Source organism: Seriola aureovittata, chromosome 2 (genome assembly GCF_021018895.1).
Source record: "Seriola aureovittata isolate HTS-2021-v1 ecotype China chromosome 2, ASM2101889v1, whole genome shotgun sequence".
Lineage (NCBI taxonomy): Eukaryota > Metazoa > Chordata > Actinopteri > Carangiformes > Carangidae > Seriola > Seriola aureovittata.
Genome location: NC_079365.1, coordinates 25,669,455 through 25,687,656, shown reverse-complemented (window position 1 = coordinate 25,687,656; position 18,202 = coordinate 25,669,455). Strand labels below are relative to the sequence as shown.

Sequence of the window (18,202 nt, the reverse complement as noted above, 5' to 3'; positions counted from 1 at the left end):
TGTATAGTGTATACATATTTTAGCTAGGGAGGATGCATGAAGCCAGGGAGCGACCTTAAGATCATGCCACACATGTTTGTTTTTTTTACATTTGGTTTGTTTTGAAGATTAGTCATTATTTTTTCTTTAAAATAGGAACTTCTCTTATTGGGCGACACGTTCACAGCTCAGAACATGAGAAGTTCCTGTCACATAAGCACAGTTAAGCTTTATTTGGATTTGGTATACAAAACAGCGCATGCTGCTTCAATGTGTCCACCTACAGCAGCCTGGGTCCACACCTCTAATTATTGTCTATATCTGTGTTAATTGACAGATATTTCCCTGGTTGGAAAAACAACCAACCAATCAAATAGTTTTACAACCCTTGATTACATGTAGAGCTTGAACGTCTTCAACTTTTGATGAAATGTTTGCAGCTGCACCAGGTTGTCGTGCGTCAAATTACAGAATTGACATATTTCTTAATAAGGCCTCTCCCTAAATGAAAACAGCAAATCTTAACACAATGTCAGACTGAATAATAAAGACAAATGGAAATTAAGTCCAGAGACTGGTTAAAACATGTCTTCACATAGTTTAGCATCAATGAATCCAAACAGAGGGGAAGTCTGGACGATAAACTGAATGCGTCAAATTACAGACATCGCAAATTACTTTCTGTGATAAATATAACCTCATCATTTTCAATAATTAGTCTAAATGCAACATAATTAGACAAGGAACATCTCCAAATATCAATGACCAGTGACCAATAACCAGACATTAAGCTAATCAGTTGGCCCACAGTCCAAACTGCTAAGACTGTGATTAATACAAACATATTAAGCCAACACAAGAAAGACTATGTAAAGACTTTATCAACAGTGTCTCTCCTTCAGCTCCTCAATGTGCTTGTTTCTTGACCTACTGTAAATTGTAATTATGGTCGATTGTAACAGTCGAACTTAATGTGAAAATAAAACATTAGTATTTGACTGAATCATGTATTTGAGTGATGGGCTGGGAACTGTTCTGATAGCCGGTTTAAGTTTGAATTCAGTTTCCAGTTTCGAAAATAACCAGGTCTGTTAAGCTCCAACGCGGATCCTTTATCAAACCTTTTACCTTTACACACTATTTTATTAGCAAAAATCAATGCACAAAACAGGTAGCAGCTTCTCCTTTATAGCCAGTGGTGACTATCGCTTTCCCTGTCACTGGCAGCAGATTTTATCAGCACTAGACAATTAATGATAATTAAATATCGGGTAAAGTTAAACGGGTGGTTAACAGGCTCTCTGCAGCTGGTGTCTGTACTCAAAAAGAAACCACCCATTGACACCATTCACCCTCAGTCAAGCTTTTAAGCATTTGATATCAGTTTTCATTTACAATGTCACAGTTGTGAATTAGGGCCTAAAGTATTTGGATCAATACATATTCAATTAACATTTCATTTCTACTGCTACTCATCTCATTTTCAGGTTAGAGCCACTGGTTGTCACCATTAATTAGCCCACCAATAAAACCTGTAATGTGAATGGTCTCTCTGCCAAAAAAGGGTGATTATAGATCAAAACTAAATCTTTTAGTTATTAATAACTTAAGTTGCTTATACACGATGGATGTTGGACCTGCCTAGATTTGATCACAGAGAGACTCTTTGATCCAGTTCATTATTTTTCAGGAGTGTTTAGGATGATACTGTTGCTGAATGTCCTACAGCTCAGACCTTCCTGTCTGTCACTCACAAACACAAACTCCCACATTCCCACCTACGAAACACCTGCCAACTGCCAAATACACCACACACACACACACACACACACACACACACACACACACACACACACACAGGTATTATGTAAGCATGTGTCAGGAGGACACTGTCAGATGGTCTAGTTACAATCATCAATCCTGCTGACGCCTCCAAGACGTCTGTGTGCATATTTCTAAAAGCTAGGTGCAGAGTGGACCCACAGCCATGAAGTGTCCCCATGACAATCATGTCCAATGAGGAGGCAGACAACACTGCGATGGGAGTCCATTATCGTCTCTATGTGGACATCTTAGAGCCCATTACTGTCTCTTCTATCATTTCTACTGGCCAGAGGAACGAGGGTCAGCTGTGTCTGAATTCTCTGCCATGCTTTAAAGTGTATTTGTCGTCCGCTGTGATCCATGGGTTGGTTAGTTTCACCAGTCAATTAACCACTAACCACATAGCCTGAAGCATCAGTTCTGTTGCTATGGTTACATGCACTTTAACATACGTTGTATGGCACTGAACAGGTCTGAAATTTACATGTGCTGCAAATTCTGCTGGTGCATGTGAGATGGAGTGAAACAAAGACTAACTCAAATTTGTCAAACCATTCAGCTTTGGGCCGAGCTGCAGACTTTAGCCTGTAAGCCAATTAGAAATCAAAAATCTATTTTCCACGGCCATTATATAAACTAAATTCACAAATATAAGAACTAAAAAGCCCTTAAAAAGGCACCTATTCCTTCAGAACAGTTTCTTCTTTTAACGTAAATACTGTTTAACTCAAAAATATATTCTGCGCACTTCTACTTTGCTGTTTTTTCAATCGCTGTTAAGCTACCGTCAGTTAACCCCAACATTTCCTGCATGTATTTCACGTGAAATTAACACTTCTTGTACTTGAAATGTATTCTAGTACAGAATATGTTAAGAAGAACTGTCTGACATGTTGTAATATTAAGAGACTTTCAGTAAAAACCCACCAGAAGAGGAAGGGATTATGCCACATCTGTGGAAGCTGGAACTTCACTGACAGCAGCTTTCTAGCAAATGAAGAAACGGCAAAATAGAAGTGAGTGGAAACCATTTTGTGTCAAAAGAGAAAGTGTTTTCAGCTGAGTGGTGAGTATGACATGAGTTTGCATTAATAACAAATTAAAACAGGAGGAGATCGGAAACAGAATAGCCTCTTGCTCAAGTATGATCAAATATATTTATTAAACAGGAGAAATTAGAAGTAACGACCTATCTTTAACATTGGCCTGTTTCAAATAAAAGCCTGTGGAGGAGATAAATAAAACCAGCTGATACAAATATTACACAAACCCTTACATGAGTCTGCAGTCTACCACTAACACTTTGTTTAAGGATTATGGATTAATCAATTAATGGACAGAATTAGCTGATAATTATCACAGTCATTAGTTGCAGCAATGATAAGCATCATCTCATATGACGTGTAAATGTTCACAGTCAATGGTGTTAGAAATTTTACTCAGTTAAATACCTACATTTCTGTTTAATTCTTATTTGTGGCATATTTGGTGTTATCCGTATTGGTTTGAGACTTTACTGGTTAAATTAAAAAATTAATTAATAATAACGACATTACACACAGCTGTAATTCGGTAGGTCTCCGTTACAGTGGGGTGAACTCTTTCCTGCCAGCAGAATTATAAAATAATTATTAAGGCCAACAGCTCTATTATAACGATGAACACAGAGGCTATGCTGAGGAGAGACCATCCATATCTTAAGTATAGGACTGAGCTTCTCACAGCTGCACTGCGTCCATTAATAATTGATGTGGACTTACATAAGAAACAAAGTGTGCGCTGCTGGATCTGGTTCACAGGCAGGGATTCCGTCTGCAGAGGGGTTTCCACATTTCACTGAATTTTAAAAACCCTCCATCCACACCGTGTAACAGACGGTGTGTTCGGTCGGTTTCTCAGGTCCCAGTTGTGAACGATGCCGTACTCTCGACCGCCACAGGAGCATGAGGCGCTGTAGGTGTAGGACTGGATGGTGCTGCCACAGTGATGGTGTCCAACAGACTAGCGTTGGGCAATATGACGATATACAGTGAGACTATGTAAATTTGTCAGCCGGCAGAAATTTCGCCATATCGTTTAAACCAAGACATCTATCCAATTAATCTCCCTAACTTTAGAATCCAAATGTCAATATTGGATTTTTGCATTGATTTGATGAAGTGCTTGGATTTTACAGGTATTCAATTAATTGCAAAAAATCATGAACAAACCTTCCTGCCTTGTTATTCCGTTAATAAATGGTTTAGGTTTCGTGAAAATGTACAATATTATAACTACATCATATTAAATATTGATGTTGGGGCAACAACTAATGATTATTTCAGTTATCAACTAATCAGCAAATTATTTTCTGGATCAATTGATTAATCATTTGATCGAAACGAACGTCACAATCATCCAAACCTAGAGTCCAAGTTAATGTCACAATTGTTGAAAATGAATCTTCTGTTAAACAACTACCACTTTCAGCTCGAACTGATATCACTGTATAAAATGATGTGTACACAGACTTTTGGACCCCACTTTATGTGATGGAGGATTTTACCCCTTTAACCTACCCCTGATTCAGGAGATTCTGCAGTTAGCTAAATAATAGCACAGATAGTATTTACTCACTACAGATATAACGTTACAAGTTCAAGTTTGTCAGCTGTAAAAAATATGAAATGTTGTTTTGTCAGGACTAGAGTATAAAACTGCCAGACTAAACATAAAAGCATCGAGGCAAAAGCATAAAACCTGAGACAATAAAAGATCAGAGTTTGCTCAAGTGCATGTTAAAGAGTCAAAATAAAACAAGATTATTTTGGGGGGTTTGCCCATGGTCCCTGAGCACTACATGTAATCAAAAACTATGTAATTTCAGTTCAGCAGTGAGAGAGGAAACTGAAAAGGAAATCTGGCCCCAGAGAGTTTGGACTCCATCTGGGGTCTGAAGGTCTGAACCACTGAGATCACAGTAACACACTTGTTTGCAGTTGGTCTGAGGTGTCAACATTTCAAACCCATTTCCACTGAAAACCACATACTCATTAAAATCACCGCCGCTGTTAATGTGTGTTTTGGTGAATTTGGTGGCTTGACAACATTTTTTTTAACCTAATGGGTAAACAGACTGATGTACATATCAAAACATCTCCATCAACAGTTTTAAAAAGTAAAGTCCCTTCTGGGAAATGTAGGAAAATCACTGCTTTACAATATAGTTGAGAAACAAACTTAAAGATTAAACTTCATTAATGCTCAGTGGGGGGAGCAGGTTGATCATGCACACAGAACTGAAAGATCAATTCAAAATTCAAAATAAAAACACATTTACAGGTCCATTTTTCCTGATATCTACCCTGAAACTAACGTAGATGCAGATACATTTGTCCAGCTGGTCATAACAAATGAACCTCAGTCAGGTCTGACCTTCAGTCATTTAATAATTTATTCAAAAATACTAGGCACTTGCTGTTATAATGAGAAAAACAAGTATTTGCAGCGTTTGTCTGTTTAGTATCAATAAAAACTCTATTAAACTTTATTTCGGTTTGTCAAAGAAATCATAAATAATAAGAAAGCTCAACACTTTATAATCTCTCCAGTAACACCACCTGGAGCGTTGGTAGCAAGTAACAGAGGTGAGAGTGACACCTGAGATTATAAAGAGCATCTTCAGTAAATATTCTGACTAATCTCTATAAATAAATCACAATGAAATATCAAACCGATTCTTCTTTTTCCTGCTGAAGGAGCCTGAACCTCCTGGAGGACGTTAAGAGGACAGACACACTGAGTCAGCACCTGTCTCTTCATCAGGACCTCAGCAGCAGCTTCAGACACAAACAGGGCACTCATCTGTCTGCAGGTAAACCTGACTGTCTCCTCATCTGGGAAGGGATCATGGTGCATTATTTTCAGACATTATTCATTAGGATAATTTCAACTGCAGACCATAGCTGGCACCATCCATCCATTTATTATCCATGCCTATCCATTATCCTGTACAGAGTATAAGGGGGCTTCAGCCAATCCCAGCATATATTCCATCACAGCAGGCTTTTGTAATGTAAACTTTTCATCGCAAAACTGGCATTCAAATAACGGCAGAGTCTCAAATAACAGCTAGGGTGTGGCCAGCGCGAGCAAATACAGGCTTGGTGAATAAACAATCAGGGGTGGAATCACCTGTAGCCAACTACATGGTTCACATGGTAAATTCAGTATGAAATACACCTTCACAGCAGTAATAGCTCAGTACAACATGTCATACTCACCTCAATACTGCTCTCACTTTCTCTTTTTAACACCAATACCTTTTCATTGCTACACTGCCAATAATGAGACCCAACAATTCCTGAAAGCAATGTCACGATACAAGAAATTTGGTAGTCAGTACCAATATCAAAGACATAACATGATTCTTGGAAGCAAAAATACAGAAATCAAGAGGCTGCTGCACACACAATGTGCTAACACACCCACACATGCACACACATCCACAGTGGCAGAGTGGGACACTTAAATGTACCAGGAGAGTCCTACCTTAAAAAGTGAAACTGTATCCTATCCTTTGCACTCATAACATTGTGAAGTGCCAGTGTGCACACCTGAAGCTGTGTTTTCCCTGCTCCCCCCTCCTAGCCCTGTCTCATCTGGATCACTGGGCTGACTCAGTTCTGAGGCTGCAGAAGAAGATCTCTGCGAGAAGATCACTTGTGGCAGTACCCTGCTAAAACGTACATGCAAACTCTGTAAGAAAAAGATCACAACATCAACCAGTCCATTTGCTTGACATGCAGGTCGACACCACACGTTCTTTTTGCAAAAACATTTATGTGCATCTTGACAGAAGCATAATTCTAGCTTTAGGACTGCAAGACAGTTATTTTTACCAATTGTTCTGGTTATTACTTTCTCGTTTAACTGACTCATCAAAAATGTCAATCACAGTTTAACCAGAGCTCAAGGTGATGTCATTACATTAATGTCTTATTTTATTTGACCAACAGTCCTAATAGACCAACCTAAAGATATTTCTTTTATAGTGATATGAAACTGAGAAAAGCGGCAAATATTTACTCTCTAGATGATAGAATTGGTAAATTTTCTGTATTTTTGTTTGAAAATTTACTTTAATGATGAACTGATTAAGACAGTTGTTGTCAATTTCTGTCGATCAACTAATGATTAATCAACTAATCTTTTCAGCTCTAGTTAAACCAGATATGCCATAGCCTACCTAACATCAAGTAAAGACCACCTCTGTTAACTTCATAAAAAATAAATATGCTTTCATTAAAATTAAACTGTTAACCTTCAGGGAACAAGAGCAGAGGTGCCATTTCACACAGCAAATGCCATTAGTGTAGCTGCTGTTCAGGCGATCATCTATTAACTAATTATATCGCAAGACAAGATGCATCAGGATCTGAGTGGCAGACGACCTCAGCTAAACCATTTCATGAGGGGAATCCTGAACAGTCGACATAGGATTGTTCAAATTTTAATACATTGTCCTGTGAAGAAACACAAAGAATCATGTTCTTCAATGATCATCTGCACTGACTTTATTAAAATCCATCTCTGAATTTTACATGATGAAGAAATGAGGGGTGTAAACTTGTTAATTAAGTGTTTTAATCCAATGCGTCTATCAGTAAGACTTTGTGGTGTGCAAGAACTTTGAAGTAATCATAATCCCTCCACAAGGTTTCTGAAATTGTGTCATTATGCGGCTCTGTCAGGTCCCAGCACCCACACAGATTCAGATCAATGCATCACTAATCATGTGCTTTCTCCTTTAAATTCAAATGGATATAAAGCATTTTGCAAGATTTGGTCAATTATAGACCCGTGGTCTCACAGCTGGTGAAATACCATGAATTCATTAGTGAAAAACAAGCATATTTGATCAAAAGTAGCCATTTTCCCTTAAGGATCCAGGAAACAACAGAGTCACTGTGCCATTGCTCCCCTCAGAATCACCTAAAATTTAACCTACTTCTCTAAGCGGGCACCAAAGTTTCCCTGCTACTGATTTTCTTTGCAGAGAGCTTCTCTGTGTGGTAAAATAGCAGCATAGGAAAACAGAAGAAGCAATGCCCTCGTTTAGAGGTCACAAGCTGAGGAGGAGTCACCATGAGCCAAGATGCGGGATCCCCCCTCCTTCCTAACGCAATAAGGCAGGACACACCCAGATAGAGAAGAGAGGAGGAGGGGGAGGAGAAGGAGGAGATGGATGAAATGAGAAGAGAGGAGGAAAAAGAAGTATAGCTGCTCCTGCTCATCCGCCCATCTCAGCAAATGACGTAAGGATGGTTCATCGCGAGCAGAAAGCCCGTTAATTAAAACAAAACGAGCTCGGTAAACAAAAATACTAACAAACAAAAAATCCCCACCCTCGTTCCTTGCCGCCTGTCAGTATGACAGCGTGGAAAGCAGAAGTGCTATGTGAGTGCTAAATGTGGGGAAACCACTCCAACAAGCTGAACAAGCTCACCCTGAAGGCACTGCATTCACGACAACAGCGCGAGGACACCAGTCATACCAAGAAACACATTATAATATCAAAACTAGAGCAACAACCCGGCAACCAGTGTCTGCTGAAAAAAAAAAAAAAAGAAGCATGTTTTATTATCAAGTTCCTAGAGACCGTGTGATTTACTAGTTGACAATGGATTCTTTTGGTTACCAAGGGAAATATCACTCGGAAAACAAAACATTGTAGACAGAGACTATGAGCAAACTGTTTCCAGACACTCGGAGACATCCGCATACGGTCTGATTCCTGCCTTGCAGCCACTGCAACGGTCGATACGTGCCGTTCCGCCGCCCGGGGAGACCCGTCACAACAGCGCCACGCAGAATCTGACTATTTTAATTAATTTTCCTTGTTAGCTTACAACATTGAAAATGTTATACACCGTAAAAAACCTGTTAAGAATCACTGGGAACTGCTTTTCGATTCGGCATGTTTCCACTACACGTAAAAAACATCTTATTTTACTAAAATAACAACTTTAGCACTCACGATCTCCTCGCTGGAAAAATAACAGCGGTTGGCGACAGAAACTAGCGAGTACTGCGTAACAAGTCTGAAAAGTTGTTATGATATCAGAATTAAGTGATATTCGATTAATTATATGTGTGTTTAATCCCAGACGATCGTACAATAACCACCGAGTGTTCTTTGACAGTCGCTTTGGTTTGTCAAAAAGCGATGTAAGTTGGCGTTTAACGTCCACATTTCTGAATGGAGACTTGACAGCGTTGACTGCAGAGGAGAGAAAGGCACGTATCGGGGCTGTAACCTAGCTAACTGTCGGGACGTTTGACGAGAAGAAACGGGTAAAAAAACATGATTCTGGGGGAAATGTGAGACACTGTTGAGATAAATCTCGCAGAGAATACAACAAATTAGAGGTTATAGTGTCCCTGAACAGGGTAGTTGTGCGTTCACACCTGTGGAAAATCCCAAATTCGCCCGTAGTTGCTAATAAGTGGGTGTCAAGGTAAAGAAACGGCAGTTGTGAACGTTACCCGGATGCTAAGCAGTGCGGACAACTAGGGACACGACAGACTCCTTAAAACACGTTTAAAATTTCACTTTAACGGTCGCTGGCTGACAAACGATGTCATGTTTTCTTGTCTTTTAGCCACAAGTGAAGTGGAAGAAAGCCGACAGATGGCGAGTAAAGTTTAAAAGACAGAGAGAATCGACCTTACCTCCACTCCGGGGATCCTCGTCCAAATCACGTCCTGCGGTTGTGTTTGGTGAGCGGCGAGCAGCGTCTTCAGTTTAAAGGGGTTTGTCCATTTCCCGCCAGGGCTCCAAGTTGACAACTGCGGTGGGGAAAAATGATTGACACACCGGGTGAGGGGGGAAATCTTCACCGTTCCTTTGTTCCGACGTTTAAACCAGTTTATTTGACTGTAATTACGTTCGCCGAAGCGTCGGCTCTGGTCCCTGCAGCGGCTGCCCAGAGGAAGGAAAACAAACCAGATCCAGATTCAGTCAGAAATCAATCCGGTAAAAGGGAAAATAAACTCCCCCCTCTCTCTTGAAATAAAAAGCAGAGGAGGGAAACGCTCTGATAACAAAGAGCAGATCCAGTAAATGAGCACTGGTAGTGTGTATGTGTTGCAGAGCGGTGGGTGGGACTGGGGGAGAGGGGGGTGAGGGGGGGGTCCGACACATTCAAACAGGACCAGAGAAAAGACCCAACGTCCGGACCAGCGTCTTTTCCTGGTGAGCTGGGGGAACTGACAGAGGGAGGTGAACTGGTGCTGGAGACCGCGAGAGAGTGAGGGAGGGAGGGACCAGCCCGGGATTATACAGTTTTTAAGGTGGATCTATGAATTAATGAGGTAATCAAGCTGAAGCTGAAACCGAGCCCGAACTATCGAGAGCACCAAGCCCGGGGAGAAGATCCAGGCTGAAGCCCTGGAAACTTGAGAGGAAGGAACCACCAAACCCACATCTGGATCTATTCCGGAGTAATGTATGGAGGCTCATTTCCGCCAAAGGGAAATAATTTAAATGATGAGACACTCTCAATTCAGTTCTCCTTTTTTTTCCCAATGGACAATATCAAGAAGGAGGAAGTTAATCTAAAAAATATAGGCTATCTGTCAAAAAAATAATAGCCTATTTCCAGAAAGGGACTCAATATTTTGATTTAAAAAAGTGTTAATATATCTAGAATGAGTTGCACAATAAAAAGTTATTTCAAGTTATAAGTATAAGTTATAAGTATTAAAGTAGAAAATCTTTTCATAGAGCTGTACTATTTCAAAAGGTCAGAAAGGTCATATATTTTGAGGGGGAAAATGATGTGAGAAAAAAAGTACTATTTCTAGAATATGTTCATATATTACAAGCAAAAGAGAAAAGTACAATATTCTGAGAATAAAGTTAAAAAAAACTTGAGATAAAAATCACAGTATTTTGACAATAAAGTTGTAATAAAAAAATTCAAAATAAAAAATTGCAATGTTTTAAGAATAAAGATACAATATTTCAAGAGGTTTTAATATTTTGAGATAAAATTTGTTTATTAATAAATAATAAATTAATAAATCATTGGAGTAATTTTGGGAGCAGGTAAAAAAAAAAAAAAAGAAGTCAGTCAACCTGAATACTATTTTGAAGAGCAGAATTATATTTACTTGTTGTTGTCATTCATTTATTCTGTGCCCCTGGGAGAAGGAGAATTTATGTCCAATTAAAAAATACAAAATTGAATCTGAGTTTGATTTGAACTGAATCTCAGTTGAGTCAATCAGCAAAGAGTTTTCCACAATAGGAGTGCGTTGAGCTGTTTTTGTATCATGATCATGTATCCAACCTTCAGCCTTCAAAGAGGAACAGATGCTTGTCCTCTCAAATGCATTGTGGGGAATGATGGATATGTTCAGGTGAAAATCTGTAAAACGTCTCTGACCATCTGGCATATACATTTAAACATATACATCTTACTTAGAATAATGTGATCTTTACATAACAACATATTATAGAACAAGAGATGGAGATAAACGTCCGTTGTTTGTGCTCATGTACGGTGAATTTTTCTGATGCAAACACAGGAACATGAGCAAAGAATCTGAAAAGAAATTTCTCTTTAACTGCCAACTGGCCACTCAATCAGCTCTGCCTCCTACGCTATGCTAATGACAGAGAGGCAGAGAGGTGGTTAAAGCTGCCATTTAACAGCACAGCACACGGCTCCACTTTCAATAAAACACCGACTGCAGATGAAGGAGAGCTGCCGACTCTCATATCTGTTCCCAAAGTCGCCATCAGTCGCCTGTCATCCTTCCTCCATCACTGCTGTGTCCTAAAACCTCTATACAGTAGTAATCTGTCTCTGCAGTGCACGAGACATCAGCTTACTTTACTGTCCGACCCTCTCTGCTAGAAATTATGTTTATGAGTTGGTTTCAGAGGTGAGATGGAAACGGTGAAGTCTTAAAGAGCAAATATGAGTGATATGACTGAAAGGAGTTATTTAGTTTTCTATAATGATAATAGTCTGGCAAAATATATTTAAAAATGCATTGCAGTTCTCTATATTATTAATGCACTAACACTGCTAATAAAATAATTAAGTTATATGAATAGAAACAACATAAAACTTCATTAACTGATTCTTTGGCTGGTTGAAGGCAGCAAAAATAAGTTATGAACACAACATGGACAAAGTATTGCACATAAATTTGATACAGTGAACCTGTTAGCAAATTTGTCGCATATCGGCAAATCCAGCGGACACAGGACAACATTTCAATTGCAGACGTATTCACTCTACTTTTCTTGGCTCTGGTTTTGGTCTCCACCAACTCCTATCTGGCTGTTCAGCTGCTAAATGCTCCACTCTCTTCACCAGTCCTTAAACCGTGTCTGTGTGCTGTTTGGTGCTGAGCAGGTATGATGTGCAGTGAGTTTATCAGAGTGTGTTTGCTGAAAACAACACTGACACTGAGGCATTCAGGAAATGTTCATTAAAACCAAACTTGTGAACTAAAGCAGGATAAAAGTCTCCATAAAGCTGCAGGTTCGGGTCGATACTTCTCTGAGGTAATGTAATATAAACGTACTGATTATACCCACTTTAGCTCATGTTGCATCATTGCAGTTGGTTACACAGTCCTTTCTCCCCTTTACATTTGATTGTAAAAAATTAGATAAAAACATGCAGATGGAGTCAAGCTGCCGCCAATCAGATGGTTAGGACACCCTACGTGAGATACGAAACACAGGACCAAGAGTAAAGCACTCACTGCTGTTTGTAAAGCCGATAGATGTGAGCGTACAGTTACAATTCAAAGCTTATGAACATTTCCATCAACTGTCAGATCGTCCCTCATGTGGATGTTGGACAGTCAAGGTATATTTGAGTCAAACTGAAAAGATGGAGGGGGAGCAGATCTATAGAGTGCGTGTCTGTGATGGACTCTCCCACCACCCTCCTGTGAATCAGATCAGAGGAATGTGCTGTGTCAGGATTCACCTGCCTGATTGGCCGCAGTCCTTCCCCTCCCCTCCTGAACACACTGTTTTCACAACACACCTGTGTATCTAATGTCAATACATTCTGCAGAGTCGGCCCGAGACAGGACCGGCAGGTGAAGAGCCAGACATTTAATCTGAAGAGACACTGTCCACAAAGCCTGGCATCTGTGAGGACAAGGAAAACACAGAGACAAAATAATTGTAAATAATCAAACTCATGCTTTAGGTGATAAAATGTGAAGAGGACACATGGAGGATAACAGTTTAATTTTAGTGTTCCATCTACAGCACAAGATCCGTTTTACTTTTTTTAATTTATCGCAGCTATTTCTTGTCGATACTCCAGTTTCCCCTGTGCTGCATAGCTGCGTTTTGCAGTGTCACGGTAGAGGAGAATTAAGCAAACATTCATCTCTGGTGTTACTGGATTTGCTGATGAAGTGGTTGCAGGCGTACGAGCTCCACTATCAAAATGAAACCAAAACCTTTCCAAAGGTCTTTTATCAATTTCCTAAACCACTGACAGAATGAAGCACATTAGCAGCAGCAGACTCATTCATTGTGAGCAGCTTTTAATCACGCAGGTGTCCTCTGGACTTTTCACAGACACTGAAGTCAGGTTCATGTTCAATAGCAATTTATTGTTGGAATCCTTTAATCGAATCTAATTACATTTTGCTTTCAACATGTGCAGGTAATAAAAGTTTTAAATAACTAAAACTTTGGCTGAGTAAAGATAAAGGTTTTACAGATGAGACACCGAAGGTTCGAGTTTAAACCACGACAGAATCAACTCAAACTAACGCAAATTTACCTGAAAGAGCTTATTATACAGAATACACCACGCCCTTAATTTAGATAAGGAAAAACTCCCCAAAAAACCTTTTAAACATCCTATAACAAACCTCAGTAAGAGCAACAGAGGAGGGATCCCTCCACCACGAAGGACAGACATCGGATGTGAGTACAGAAATGACCATATGGAAAAGAGTAATGTTAGGTAGGTAGGACTATGGATCCAGGACGACATTAAACAACATCCAGGTGCCGTCAAAAGAGGACAGAGGGGTTGGTCATTTGAGGACCTGCTGATGTTACTTCAATGTTTTACAAAAAGATGAAAAAAGAAGAAAGAAGAAAAAAAAAATGATAAGAGATTTGTGAGCAATGGAGCTGAATGAATCCGGGTATTTTGCCGAACATGAACCAAATCAAAATGTAACCAGCTGTGAGAGCCCAACCCAGAGCTGGAGCTGGTCTTCAAAACATCTGAAAGGAAAATTTGAGCGCCTTAGTCTCATAACTATGGACTAAGTCGAGTCAGTTTTATTTACATAGTCAAATTTCACAAATGGATAATTTGCCTCAGGGTGCTTGACAATCCGTACTGCACACGGCAGCCTCTGGCCTCCGAGTAGGACGATGAAAAACTTCTGGCCATGGTAATATTGCTTTTACCACCTGTGTTGTAGGGGATAATTAAATTTTACTTAGTTTTGTTTAATATTCTAACAAATGTTCTCTTGTTTGCTGCTGCTTCTCCATGAGCACATGTTAACTCCAACCCAGCAAACCCTCAGCCTCACACGTGTAAACAAACCGCTGTTTGATGAACAGGAAGGTTTGTCAGCAAACTGACCTGGCACTCGATCCCTGCGCAGCTTGTTACAATAGCTTGTCCAGGGGGACACTTCTTCTTCATTGCTTTGTCTGAGTTTCCCGTGTCTCTAAAAAGGAGCTGGTGAGTGCAAAGTTCATGTGAAAAAGTCCGAACAACGACACTGATGACAATAAAAATCCATGTTGGAAGATAGCTGGGTCTTACCTGGCCTAGCCTAATGGTGTTTTGTGAATGGCGCCCTTAGTCTAGACTCTTAACCATCTAAAGCGTTTATTTAGTTGCTGGAGGCCGTCCAGAGTCTTGGAGGGAAAGTGTCCTGAGAGACTGAGTTCAGGGCAAAAAGTCACCTTTCCATCTGTTCATGGCCGCAAAGGCAGCAGGAGCTCTCTCTCTCTCACTCTCTCTCTCTCTCTCTCTCTCTCTCTCACACACACACATACACACAGAGGCAAAGGAGACTGGTCAGTTGAACTTCTCCCAAAATATCTTTTTGGCAGCCAAAGCAGCCACAACTTCTCTGGGTCTCATATCCATTTTGTGAGATGGGTGTTTTGTGACTGACTGTGATGAAAAAGCAGACAGGGTGCAGACTACTTCCTGGACTTGTCACCCAGTGATTACTGGTTTAACCCGAGTTTGCCACCAGTCCTACCAGTCTCATAAAAGTCCTGTATGACTCAGTCTACCTCATCCAATCTGTCTTTTCAGTTGTTCTGCCTTTTTACATAAATATTCTCGGTTCCTTCCTTCGGTGGAAATGAAACTTGAAGCTTTCACTGATCCTTCAAAACCACCAGATCATCACCAGACTATCATTAGTCACGTATTAATGATTTCATTAAAAATAAAGGTGTTAAAGGGAGAAATCATTGTGAGCAGTATTTGTTAAAAGCTCGGAGCAGCACAGACTAAAGCACGCTGCTGACTGATCTTGTTGTCTGCAGTGTAATAGCGTCATACATCACTGTTTGGTGTGTTATTGGTGATTCTGCCCTGCAGTTTCACAGATACGAAAGACTGATTCCACCTGCAGCTCAGAGTTACTGCAGCACTGAGCAGCTGTGTTTCGTGGTAACGTGACTTTATTTTTAGCCGTGTGGCTAAAACACACTTTGGTTCAGAACTTGTTGGTAACTGTCAGATGGATTATTAAAAACATGTTTGACCTGCTCAGAGTCCTCAGAGGATAAACTGGCTTTTCATGTAGCACCCCAACAGTGACTTCTTGGCTCAACTTTGACCCACAGTGCTGCGTATGTGGATTTGACAGGGTGATCAAGCTGGGTGGTGCTTCCCCTGGAACTTGATTGATCACCTCTGATGCCACCTGAAAATGTATTCATTCATTCTGCCTCCCTGTAGCGCAGATGCTTGGCCCACAGGTATCATCTTCATATGAATATATCAAAAATGGTATAAAAATCAAGATGCAATAAAAACGTGTGTTTTGGTGCCAGGTGCAGTGTTGGCAACTTTTCGCACTCCTTTAGCCTTTTCCGTGAAAGCCTTGTGACTAACAGAGCCACTTTGGTCAGTCATCAGCTTGTGTTGCCTTCAGAAAGTTGCCAATATTCCTCAGTGAATGTGCACTCATCCTTTTCATTGTGGCTGCAGTTTTCTGAACTGACTGTGTTCAATGAGTGGGAGAGAGGAGCAAGTAACATAAGTCGACCAATCAGCAGCCAAACAGAAACATGAATCAGCTGTGAATGTGCGCACCAGTGTGCGACCAATCACTGATCCCCATCGTTTGCCTGTGGGATCTCTCTTTTATTTGGTGAAATAAATGGACAATCGAGCTTCACACGAGTCGCTTCATTCTGGTGTGTGGATCCTCTCAATTATAGATACTTCAGTAACAGCCATAATGTTTGTGAAATTACAGGTAGATTCAGACGCAGGTAGATGACAGTATCTTGACTAATACTTGGTAATGATGAAACTAGTTTGCATCGGTTTACTTTTCTTTACTTTTTACTTTCATTTCTAAAATCAAAAATACACATGGATGCAAGTAATCACACCGCACATGTGTAAAATAGTGCATGATATTGACAGGAATTAGATCATGTCCTATCTCCAGCTCCATACTTAACACACAGACATGGGATTGACTGATCATTTAACACTCAAATAAACAAATAAACACATTTCCCCCAACGCTGAACATGCTTACGTATTACAACTCAGCTGTTTCTGCAGATACTGTCCTTTGAGTTTACCAGGTAGTGATCTTGCTGTAGGTTTGCCCTGTTGGACTCGTGTATGAAACAATCTTTAACTCAGAATCTTAAAACTTATGTGACTGAACTGCCATTGTCAGTTGAGCACTGATGCAATGTACAGTCCCTCCTGGTTAAATGCTAACTCAAAGACCATAAACTCCTCAGAAAAACAATCATGATGATAATTCTGCAGCCGATGTTGTATTAACTTTATAAACAGGTCTTTATTGGTTTAGTGTTGCACTGACCTGAACAACAGCAACAGCCTGCTGAGCTGAAAAACAGTCAGATAATCAGAATCAGTGTAAAATATCACTGTAAAATATGTTGTGAACTGTGATTTTATAGTTTATAGATGTACTGGTGCATTTAAACAGCGATGCATCACTTAGCTTAAAACCCAGGAGTCCTGCACACTGTCTACCACTTGAACTCACTTTCTTATTATGTTGTCTGATATATTGTCTAATATATTTAATGCGATGTAATCTTGTATCTCTTTCGCACGTTTATAGATTCCCTTGAGTGCCCTTTTTCTTGAGTTAAAAGATTGCAGATAACATGCAATATGAAGCTGATCTGTAAAATAATGTTCTTATCTAATGTCCCTAGATGTCTAATCTGAACCAATTTTCCATAACATTGGCGTGCTTCCTGTATTTGAGGAGCTCATTTGCTTTAATTTGTCACTGGTGTCTTCTGATCGGCAGGTTTTTCCCCAGTGAAAGCCGATAGCCTTTATGTGTACGGTGTTGCTTTGATTGTGCAGTTTGTCTATGTGGATTTTGCCTGAAGAGGGTTTGAGGGAAGCCTTAATAAATCGAATTCAAGTAATGGACATTGTGGATTCTTTGGCTTTTATTTTGAAGTCAAGAGTTTTTGATCCGATGTACGTGTCAATATGAAATGTTTTGAGAAATAAACTGAACTAAACAACTCAAATCGGTAATTATTCTAATCTCTGGTGGCTTCAGATTGTCCTCAGATTATCACATGCTGTGTCCCGAATCACTGTATGGTCTACAGTGTCATCAAAGACTCCCTCAATGAAACAAAAAATTGTGTTTATGCCATGCACTTTCTGTCAATGATGATGATTCATAGCGGAGGATAAGAATGATGAAACCAAAACTCTGAAAAGGTTGTAAAAAAAAAAAGAAAAAAGAAAACAGAATTGTCCTTTGCGTAGTAATGTGTCCAACTTTTAAAATATCATGTTTACACTTCAACTGGAGGCTTTTTACTCCTGTGTCTCATATGTGGGCGTTTACTGTGAAAACGTTCAGGAGCAGGAACCAATCGAAATCATTGATTTGATGATAAAATTGCTGTACAGCAGACCTGCTGGAATGCGGTGCAGTTTTCCAGAGAAACTTTTCAGTGTTAATGTTAATTATGAAATGGAGGCTGTGATTCAAATCCATCAGGCTTATGTAACGCTGTGACTTCCTGGGGTCAGGATCCACCTACACTGCAGCTATCTGACAACACACAGCATTTAGACAACTACTTGAGGTGGAAACACATAAATCTCTCCATATATGCACTGACAAG

The 18,202-nt window shown here is 39.9% G+C and overlaps 1 protein-coding gene across 6 annotated transcripts in view; it reads right to left on the bottom strand.

Moving 5' to 3' along the window:
- Positions 1–10,998, bottom strand: part of LOC130183558 (plasma membrane calcium-transporting ATPase 1-like) — a 91,809-nt gene extending 80,811 nt beyond the window's left edge. For 3 of the 6 annotated variants that reach the window (XM_056399162.1, XM_056399141.1, XM_056399157.1), the window contains exon 1: positions 9,517–10,998. The gene's annotated coding sequence lies outside the window, so the exon portion shown is untranslated. The remainder of the gene's footprint in view (positions 1–9,516) is intronic. The other 3 variants (XM_056399114.1, XM_056399149.1, XM_056399122.1) reach the window with 2 other exon arrangements.
- Positions 10,999–18,202: the final 7,204 nt, after the last annotated feature.